The sequence below is a fragment of the Pan paniscus genome, chromosome 4, assembly GCF_029289425.2.
Source record: "Pan paniscus chromosome 4, NHGRI_mPanPan1-v2.0_pri, whole genome shotgun sequence".
NCBI lineage: Eukaryota > Metazoa > Chordata > Mammalia > Primates > Hominidae > Pan > Pan paniscus.
This window is the reverse complement of record NC_073253.2, coordinates 137,282,320-137,292,403: the sequence shown is the minus strand read 5'-3', so window position 1 is coordinate 137,292,403 and position 10,084 is coordinate 137,282,320. Positions and strand designations below refer to the sequence as shown.

At 44.1% G+C, this 10,084-nt stretch overlaps 1 pseudogene; it reads left to right on the top strand.

Moving 5' to 3' along the window:
- Positions 1–5,568: 5,568 nt before the first annotated feature.
- LOC129397821 (large ribosomal subunit protein uL11m-like) lies at positions 5,569–9,807 on the top strand (annotated as a pseudogene).
- The last annotated feature ends 277 nt before the right edge of the window (positions 9,808–10,084 follow it).

Here is a 10,084-nt window from a genome sequence, read left to right as displayed (position 1 = left end):
CTTTTGAATGTGTTTGCTCTTGCTTTTCTAGTTCTTTTAATTGTGATGTTAGGGTGTCAATTTTGGATCTTTCCTGCTTTCTCTTGTGGGCATTTAGTGCTATAAATTTCCCTCTACACACTGCTTTGAATGTGTCCCAGAGATTCTGGTATGTTGTGTCTTTGTTCTCATTGGTTTCAAAGAACATCTTTATTTCTGCCTTCATTTCGTTATGTACCCAGTAGTCATTCAGGAGCAGGTTGTTCAGTTTCCACGTAGTTGAGCAGTTCTGAGTGAGTTTCTTAATCCTGAGTTCTAGTTTGATTGCACTGTGGTCTGAGAGACAGTTTGCCATATGTAGAAAGCTGAAACTGGATCCCTTCCTTATACTTTATACAAAAATTAATTCAAGATGGATTAAAGACTTAAACGTTAGACCTAAAACCATAAAAATCCTAGAAGAAAACCTAGGCATTACCATTCAGGACATAGGCATGGGCAAGGACTTCATGTCTAAAACACCAAAAGCAATGGCAACAAAAGCCAAAATTGACAAATGGGATCTAATTAAACTAAAGAGCTTCTGCACAGCAAAAGAAACTACCATCAGAGTGAACAGGCAACCTACAAAATGAGAGAAAATTTTCGCAACCTACTCATCTGACAAAGGGCTAATATCCAGAATCTACAAAGAACTCAAACAAATTTACAAGAAAAAAACAAACAACTCCATCAAAAAGTGGGCAAAGGACATGAACAGACACTTCTCAAAAGAAGACATTTATGCAGCCAAAAAACACATGAAAAAATGCTCACCATCACTGGCCATCAGAGAAATGCAAATCAAAACCACAATGAGATACCATCTCACACCAGTTAGAATGGCAATCATTAAAAAGTCAGGAAACAACAGGTGCTGGAGAGGATGTGGAGAAATAGGAACACTTTTACACTGTTGGTGGGACTGTAAACTAGTTCAACCATTGTGGAAGTCAGTGTGGCGATTCCTCAGGGATCTAGAACTAGAAATACCATTTGACCCAGCCATCCCATTACTGGGTATATACCCAAAGGACTATAAATCATGCTGCTATAAAGACACATGCACACGTATGTTTATTGCGGCACTATTCACAATAGCAAAGACTTGGAACCAACCCAAATGTCCAACAATGATAGACTGGATTATGAAAATGTGGCACATATACACCATGGAATACTATGCAGCCATAAAAAATGATGAGTTCATGTCCTTTGTAGGGACATGGATGAAATTGGAAATCATCATTCTCAGTAAACTATCGCAAGAACAAAAAACCAAACACCGCATATTCTCACTCATAGGTGGGAATTGAACAATGAGAACACATGGACACAGGAAGGGGAACATCACACTCTGGGGACTGTTGTGGGGTGGGGGGAGGGGGGAGGGATAGCTTTAGGAGATATACCTAATGCTAAATGATGAGTTAATGGGTGCAGCACACCAGCATGGCACATGTATGCATATGTAACTAACCTGCACATTGTGCACATGTACCCTAAAACTTAAAGTATAATAATAATTAAATTAAAAAAATTAAAAAAAAAAAAAAGAAATACGATTGGACCAAAAAGATATGCTCTGGCTGGGCACGGTGGCTCGTGCTGTAATCCCAGCACTTTAGGAGGCCTAGAAGGGCAGATCACTCAAGGTGAGGAGTTAAAGACCAACCTGACCAACATGGTGAAACCCTGTCTATACTAAAAATACAAAAATAAGCCAGGCATGGTGGCGCGTGCCTGTAGTCCCAGCTACTTGGGAGGCTGAGTCATGAGAATCACTTGAACCCAGGAGGCATAGTTTGCGGTGAGCAGAGATCGTGCCACTGCATTCCAGCCTGGGTGACGGGGAGACTCTGTCTCAAAATAAATAAATAAATAAATAAACACTCTAGACTGAATGGGATAACCCAGCCAGGCTTGTCTGTCTAGATTCTTCTTGGCGTCTCTGAGCAGCATTCTTTCCTTCTGGTGTGAGGCAGGACCCTCTCTACAATGGGGGTCTTATGACCTGCAATCAAACAAGGTAGGTCAGACCATTTCTTTACTGCCAGTTTTTTACACAGAAAAGTGGGGAGAAAGTTAGAGTAATATTTTCAAGTTTTATGGCTGGCTTTAGGGAAAAGGGACTCTGGTTGCTATGAATCACCTTAGGGAAGAGGGATCCTAGTTTCTAAGGCTAGAATGGGACTGGGGAGACAGGACGGCAGAAGGTCAGAGAAAAACTTTTGTTCCTGATGTTGTTTCTGAGGCCTTCATTTTGGGGTGTTATTTTCTGAGACCCAACACCTTAAAGACAGCAAATGGTGCAGATTTCTCTAGAAGAGCTTATTTTGTAGTCACAGTAGAGATTTCCTTTTTGTTTTCCTAGGGCAAAGGGCAAAGGCTCCCACTCCTCACCCAGATGATATCCCCAGAGCCATGCTCTTCCCAGTTCAGGCATCTCCCCACATGGGAACTTCCTGTTTGTTGAGACCACAGACAAAATGGCTGCCCACAGGGCTGACCGTCAGCCATGGGAAAGTACATATACTAAACCGTTAAACAAAAAAAGACATGGAACAGTACTCTAACTTTGAGTGGACAGTCTCTTTTTTAAATCCTATCATAAATCCATTTTAAGAATTTAGGTTGCCAGGCTGGGTGCAGTGGCTTACGCCTGTAATCCCAGCACTTTAGGAGGCCAAGGTGGGTGGATTACCTGACATCAGTAGTTTGAGACCAGCCTAGCCAACATGGTGAAACCCCATCTCTTCTAAAAATACAAAAAATTAGCCAGGCATGGTGGCGGGTGCCTGTAATCCCAGCTACTTGGGAGGCTGAAGCAGGAGAATCGCTTGCACCCAGGAGGCAGAGGTTGCAGTGAGCCTAGGTCACGCCATTGCACTCCAGCCTGGGCAACAAGAGCGAAACTCAGTATCAAAAAACAAAACAAAACAAAAACAAGAATTTAGATTGCCTTTCAATATTCTGAAATCTTTTCTTTTCTTTTTTTCTTTGTTCTTTTTCTTCTTGTTTCTGAGTGAAATGCTTCCTAACTTGGATAAAGTTACCATCAGATACCAAGGCTAGCTGTCAAGGTCAAGGTCATGCAAGAAACGGAGCAAGTAAGGGTGTTGCCCCAGACTTTAGTACGGAGCAAGTAAGGGTGTTGCCCCAGACTTTAGTTCCTCTGGGCACTCTCAGAACTCACTGGGAAGAGAAGCCCTGTCCCCCAGCCCTGTACACAGGGTGCTGTAGAGGAGGACCAAAAGATGCCACCACCTTGTTCTTACTGGAACTCTGTGCAACTGGGAGCAGAGAGGCAAACAAACAATACAAAGGCAGAAGGAGGCTGAGAAGGAGGAACACATAGGGCCAGGCTGAGGATGGAAGAGTCACCCCCAGGGCCACACCCTGGCTCATAAGACAGGGCTGGAGGAGGGTGAATTTTATATCCCTTCTCAGAGCTCCCTGCCATACAGACGGGCCCATCACAGCAGTGACCATTACTTCCATATACTGACCATTCACCACGTGCCAGGCACCACTCAGAGTGCTTTCCATGCATTATCCCATTTGGCAGAGAGACAATACACTCTGGAGTTTCTTTTTCAGTCAGCAAATTGTTTTAAGAGCCTACTATGTGTCAGGCACAGTTTTAGGTACTGGGGAAACAGCAGTGCCAAGGCCAAGTCCCTAGTCTAAGAAATGGCCAGGCATGGTGGTTCATGTCTGTAATCCCAGCACTTTGGGAGGCCATGGCGGGTGGATCACCTGAGGTCACAAGTTCAAGGCTAGCCTGGCCAAGATGGAGAAACTCCATTTCTACTAAAATACAAAAATTATCTGGGCATGGTGGCATGCACCTGTAATCCCAGCTACTCAGGAGCCTGAGGTAGGAGACTCACTTGAACCTGGGAGGCGAAAGGAAAGGGAGGGGAGGGGAAAGGAGGGGAGTGGGGAGAGGGGAGGGAAGGAAGGAAGGAAGGAAAGAAGGAAGGAAGGAAGGGAGGGAAAAAAGAAAGAAAGAGAGAGAAAAAGAAAGAAAGAAAGAAAAGAAAAAGAAAGAGAAAGGGAGAGAGAGAAAGAAAAGAAAGAAAGAAAGAGAAAGGAAGAAAGGAAGGGAAGAAATTACAAGAGATGCTGAAGTTATTGCTGTTAAAAAAAAAAAAAAAAAGAAGAAGAAGAAACTACACCAGAGACCAGGTCTGGGTATCATATCTGACTCCGCCTTTTACTAGATGAGTGACAATTAGTGCCACTAGACTTCAGCCTCTCCATTTGTGAAACAGCAAAAAAAAAAAAATGTGAGAGACATTGATATAGCATATCTATATATCATATATAACAGATATATATCTTATCTATATAAATTCACCTTAAAGATTTGTGCAAGGATTAAGTGAGATAAATATGTGCCTAAAGTTCTTGGAACAGTGCTGACAACACAGTAAATGCTTAATAAATACTGGCAACTACTTACAATGCTTGAGGTAGGTACTCTTATTGCCTCCACTTTTAAAAATTGTGGTAAAATATACATAACATAAAATTTACCATTTTAACTGTTTTTTTTTTTTTTTGAGACGGAGTCTCTCTCTGTCACCAGGCTGGAGTGCAGTAGCGTGAACTCGGCTCACTGCAACCTCTGATTCCCTGGTTCAAGCAATTCTCCTGCCTCAGCCTCCAGAGTAGCTGGGATTACAGGTACGCACCACCATGCCCAGCTAATTTTTGTATTTTTAGTAGAGATGGGGTTTCACCATGTTGGCCAGGATGGTCTTGATCTCCTGACCTCGTGATCCTCCCGCCTCGGCCTCCCAAAGTGCTGGGATTACAGGTGTGAGCCACAGCGCCCGGCCATTTTAACCATTTTTAGGTGCACAGTTGGTGAAGTACATTCACATTGATGTGCAACCATCACCACCACCATCCATCTCTAGAATTTTTTTCATTTTCCCAAACTAAAACTCTGTATCATTAAACAATAACTCCTGTTCTCCTCCCTCAGCCCCCAGCAGCCACCCTTCTACTTTCTGTCTCTATGAATTTGACTACTCCAGGTACACATAGACCTACAGCTATATGAATCAAACAGTATTTGTCCTTTCGTGACTGGCTTATTTCACTTAGCATAGTCTGTTCAAGGTTCATTCATGTTATAGCATGTGTCAGAATTTTCTTCCTTTTTAAGGCTGAATAATATTCCATTGTATGTATGTACCACATTTTGCTTATCTATCCATTCATCTGTTGATGGACGCTTGGGTTAGTTCCATGTTTTAACTACCTGTATTGTAAATAATGCTGCCAGGAATATAGGTGTTGTTAAAGCAAACTAAATATGGCCTGAGAAGGACTCCGTACTTCTCTATTTGAGTCCTTGTGGATGAACTGTAACCTAGCTTAATAGGCAGACAAGATTGAAAACCTAACTTAGGAGTGTGCACCTGTAACAATAGCTGAGTCTTGGCAAGTCCCAGCAGCCAAACTTCAACCACTCATAGACTGCTAAGTGTTCAAATTGTGTTCAAATAAGGCAACGCCAACCTGTAACCAATCCAGCTGTTTTTATACCTCACTTCCAATTTCCCTACATCATTTCCCTTTTTTATCTATAAATCTTCCGCCACGTGGCTGTGCTGGAGTCTCTCTGAATTGGCTGTGATTCTGGGGGCTGCCCAATTCGTGAATCCTTCATTGGTCAGTTAAACTCCTTTAAATTTAAATTCGGCTGAAGTTTTTCTTTTAACAGTGTACAAATACCTCTTCAAGATTCTGCTTTCAATTCTTTTGGACATGCACCCAGAAGTTATATTGATAGATCGGCCCTGAGGTGAACTAAAGCCAGCAGCCCCACATCATGTCAAAGCTCGGCCGGGCCACCCGGGGCCTCAGGAAGCTCGAGGTCGGCGATGTGATCCGGACCATCGTGCGGGCAGGCCTGGCCATGCCCGGGCCCCCACTAGGCCCAGTGCTGGGTCAGAGAAGGGCTTCCATCAACCAATTTTGCAAGGAGTTCAATGAGAGGACAAAGGACATCAAGGAAGGCATTCCTCTGCTTACCAAGATTTTTGTGAAGCCTGACGGGACATTTGAAATCAAGATTGGACAACCCACTGTTTCCTACTTCATGAAGGCAGCAGCTGGGATTGAAAAGGGGGCCCGGCCAACAGCCTCAGTTCAGAAGAGTTTGCAGCTTTCCAGAAGGAACAAGCCATCTTCCTGGCTGCTCAGAAGAAGGCAGATTTGGCCGCCCAGGAGGAAGCTGCCAAGAAGTGACCCTTCCCCCAACTCCTAGATTTCAAAGGAGGCAGCTGGGAAGGGGCCAGTTGCAAAGGCTGTGCCCAAGGGGAGGAAGGAGGTCACACCAATATGATGATGGTTTTCGTGACTTTGAATGATATATTTTTGTACATCTAGCTGTATCGAGACATCAGGCCTGAATAAACATCTTTTCTAAAAAAAAAAAAAAAAAAAAAAAGGAAGTTATATTGATAGATCATATGGCAAGTCTGTTTGATTTTTTTTTTAACTTAAAAAAAATAAAAAGAGGCTGGGCACAGTGGCTCACACCTGTAATCCTAGCACTTTGGGAGGCTGAGGCAGGCGGAAGAGGTCAGGAGTTCGAGACCAGCCTGACCAACATGGTGAAACCCCATCTCTAGTAAAAGTACAAAAATTAGCCAGGAGTGGTGCCTAACGCCTGTAATCCCAGCTACTTGGGAGGCTGAGGCAGGAGAATTGCTTGAATCTGGGAGGCGGAGGTTGCAGTGAGCTGAGATCATGCCATTGCACTCCAGCCTGGGCAACAAGAGCGAAACTCATTTCAAAAATAAAAAATAAAATAAAAAGAGACAAGGCCTCACTACGTTGCCCAGGGTGGTCTCAAACTCCTGCGCTCCAGTGAGCCACCCACCTCAGCCTCCCAAAGTGCTAGGATTACAAGCATGAGCCACCACACCCAGCTACCTGTTTGATTTTTGACAAACCGCTATACTGTTTTCCATAATGGCCGCACCATTTTACATTCTTACCAACAGTGCACAAGGGTTCCAATTTCTCCACACCCTTGCCAACACTTGTTCTGTGCTGTTGTTTTGATAGTAGCCATCCTAATGGGTGTGACTTGTATCTCATTGCAGTTTGGATTTGCGTTTACGTAAAGATTAGTAGGGCTGGGCACAGTGGCTCATGCCTGTAATCCCAGCACTTTGGCAGGCCGAGGCAGGTGGATCACCTTGGGTCGGGAGTTCGAGATCAGCTTGACCAACATGGAGAAACCCTGTCTCTACTAAAAATACAAAATTAGCCGGGCATGGTGGTGCATGCCTGTAATCCCAGCTACTCAGGAGGCTGAGGCAGGAGAATTGCTTGAACCTGGGAGGCAGAGGTTGTGGTGAGCCGAGATCGCGCCATTGCACTCCAGCCTGGGCAACAAGAGTGAAACTCCGTCTCAAAAAATAAAAAAAATTTTTAAAATTTTAAAAAAGATTAGTGATGCTGGGTATCTTTTCATGTGCTTATTAGCTAGCCATTTGTATATCAAAGTTCTTCAACTCAAGTACTTTGCCCATTTTTTAATTGGTTGTTTTTTGTTATTGTTGTTGAGTTGTAGCAAGGTGTTTTACATGCATTTCTTTCTTTCTTCCCACATGCATATGGCATCTCTTATTAAGCCCCCACCCACAGCCAGGCACAGATATAGGTCCCCTCTGCATTCACTCCTCCACCTAGAAGGAGTGACATCCTCCAGGGCACCTCAGGCACCCTCAGATGATAAATGAAGTCTGCAATAGTAGCTAGAGACAAGAAGTACACAAACAGGAAGGAGGGAGGGGAAGGCCAGCCAGGGAGATAAAACAAACAGGCTCTAGTTCTCTCAGTCCAGTTCATATTAAATTAGCTACAAATTATCAGTGCCTCAAATCCAAAGACAAACTGATTTCATATAAATTTCATCTTTGAGCTTCACAAGGGGTATGGGTCTTTTGCACATTCTAGAGGTACCTTCCCAACCTGCTCAATAATTGAACACCTGCAGCAAAGACCAGAAGTAAGAAAAAGGCTGAGAGGCCCGGAAGATGTTAGATAATGTGCAAACAGCCTTCTGGAAGGAGAAACAGAGAGAGTGCTTGCTCCCCTACCATATTCTTCAAGGGGGGAGTCTTAGAACCACAGTGTAATAAGGAAGTTGACGGTAACAAAATAAACGAAGCCATGACAATAAGTTGTGCAGGGAAGACATGTGAGAGTGAAATCACAGACTCCTAGAAAATGTAACCAGAGACCTCAGTTTTAAAAATCACCCACTCTCCCAGCCTGGGCAACATGGTGAAACCCTGTCTCTACAAAAAAATACAAAAATTAGCCAGATGTGGTGGTGTGCACCTGTAGTCCCAGCTACTTGGGAGGCTGAGATGGCAGGATCGCTTGAGCCTAGGAAGTCAAGGTTGCAGTGAGCTGAGATTGCACCACTGCATTCCAACCTGGGTGACAGAGGGAGACCCTGTCTCAAGAAAACGAAACAAAACAAAAAAACAAAAAATGAAACACCCACTTTCTTTTCTTTTTTAATTTTTTTAGTTCTGAGGTACATGAGCAGGATGTGCAGGTTTATTACCTAGGTGAATGTATGCCATGGTGGTTTGCTGCACCTATCAACCCATCACCTAGGTATTAAGCCCTGCATGCATTAGCTATTTTTCCTAATACTCTCCCTGCTACTGCGCTCCCGCAACAGGCCCGGTGTGTGTTGTTCCCCTCCCTGTGTCCATGTGTCCTCATTGTTCAACTCCCACTTACAAGTGAGAACATGCAGTGTTTGGTTTTCTGTTCTTGTGTTAGTTTGCTGAAGATAATGGCTTCCAGCTTCATCCATGTCCCTGCAAAGGACATGATCTCATTCCTTCTTATGGCTGCATAGTGTTCCATGGTCTATATGTACCACATTTTCTTTATCCTGTCTATCGTTGATGGGCATTTGGGTTGATTCCACGTCTTTGCTATTGAAACACCCACTTTCTTTTTCTTCCTTCCTTCCCCTCTCACCTCTTCGTTTCTTCCCCATCTGGTTATACGTGCTTATCTAATTATGCTCTTGCTTAAGAAATCCCAAAGGCTAATCTTGAAACCAGGCACGGCGTTTTCTTTTTGGAATCCTCCTGTTTAGGAGGAGTCATGAACAATTAGTCCACCACCATCAGGCCAAAATCAAGATAACACCAACCAGACCTCTGAACAGGCAATTACCCAAGATAGCCATAGGAACAAGACACACAGATGCTGTACCCTGCACCGCTCCCTCATGCCTCCCACACCAAGTTTCCCTTTAAGAACCCTAAGGTAAATGTTAAAATTTAAGATGGTATTTTAGAACACTAGCTCACCATCTTTTTGGTTTGCTGGCTGTCTGATTAAAACCTGCTTTTCCTCCCACCAAACCTCACCTCTTGTGTTTGGCTTTTGAATGGCAGAGCAGAGCAGAGCAGACAAACACGGGTCCAGTTACAAAAAGGCAGTAATCTATGAGGCGCTTTGTAAACATACTCGCTCCTTTAACAGTGATTGCAGTCCTGCCCCAGGCTCCTCCCCATTAATGTTAGAATAAGACTATAGCTTAGGAAATGTGCTAAAAATGCAGGGTCATGGGCACCATCCTTGAGATACGGCTCCAGTAAGTCAAGGTGGGCCAAGGAGCCCGCATCTTTATCCAGATGCCTACAGGGAAGGTGTTGCTGGTGGCCGGAGCCTACAGTCTGAGCCATGCTGGCTACTGTCAGTGACAAAGGCTCCCCTGGGCTTTCCCCAGTCTGTGGAACAGTGATCATAGACTCTGTTCCACCTTTTCCTCTTCAAATCCTGGAGAGGATTCCTGAAATTATGAACGGAAAAATTAGAGGGTGAGGACATCTATCCTGTGACAACAGGATTCTTCCTTTCCCAAAAGAATTGCTAAGAGGTGCTCTTATTTTTCAGGAACTCGCCTGTAAGTGTTTGCCACGTTAAGAGCGCGAGGGAGCAGTTTGGCAGATGTTCAGGGAAGAGATAGAGAGCATTTAAGAGCTGTGGGGGGAACAGT